Source organism: Macrobrachium rosenbergii, chromosome 2 (assembly GCF_040412425.1).
Source record: "Macrobrachium rosenbergii isolate ZJJX-2024 chromosome 2, ASM4041242v1, whole genome shotgun sequence".
NCBI lineage: Eukaryota > Metazoa > Arthropoda > Malacostraca > Decapoda > Palaemonidae > Macrobrachium > Macrobrachium rosenbergii.
The window spans coordinates 27,755,004-27,755,847 of NC_089742.1; positions in this window are offsets into that span (position 1 = coordinate 27,755,004).

Consider the following 844-nt stretch of genomic DNA (forward strand, 5'->3'; position numbering starts at 1 on the left):
AACTTCTTTTCAAATTAATCTTTATGGGGATTCTATCAGATGATAATAAAATTGATACTGTCCTTTTGATAAGATCTTAAATCTTGCTTTCTAGGGATGTTCAAATTTGGTCAAAACTGACAGTGAGAAAAAATTGTTTTTCATTTTCATTTCACAAAATTTGCTCTACAAAATCAGTGAGAAAAAAAATTGCTTTTCATTTCATTTTCCAAAATTTACAGAATCTTTGCCAAGCTCTAAATCGAAGTACCTACTGGCATTTAAATTAAAGTTATACCCATTGGAAAAACTGAAAAAATTCCATAGTTTATTTATAGTCTAACTATACCTGTCAAAAATCAATCACATGGACCATATTTTCTATACCTTTTGGTCAAGTTGCTAAAAGTTCGAATACCATATCTGGCATTTAACATATTTTTAAAAATAGATGAAAACAAGGAATGAGAGAGAGAGAGAGAGAGAGAGAGAGAGAGAGAGAGAGAGAGAGAGAGAGAGAGAGAAGACGAAGGGTACCATAAAGGTAAAAAATAATATTCGTTTGTTAACTGCCCTCGGTCTGCCCCAAGCCCAAATCCGCCCGAATATCGACAATTGAATTGAAGCTTCCGAATATCTGTGTCATGAAGCCCCCATCAGCCCGTCTGAAGGCTTCACTGGACAATGATTTCCGCAGAATACCAAATTCTCCTTCATTTTCCATAATAAACAAGTAAAAAATGCGCCGAAGTTTCTTCGGCGCAAGAGTTTTCTGTACAGCCGCTACAGCGTATAATCAAGGCCACCGAAAACAGAGCTACCTTTCGGTAGTCTCGGTATAATGCCGTATGAGCCGCGGCCCATG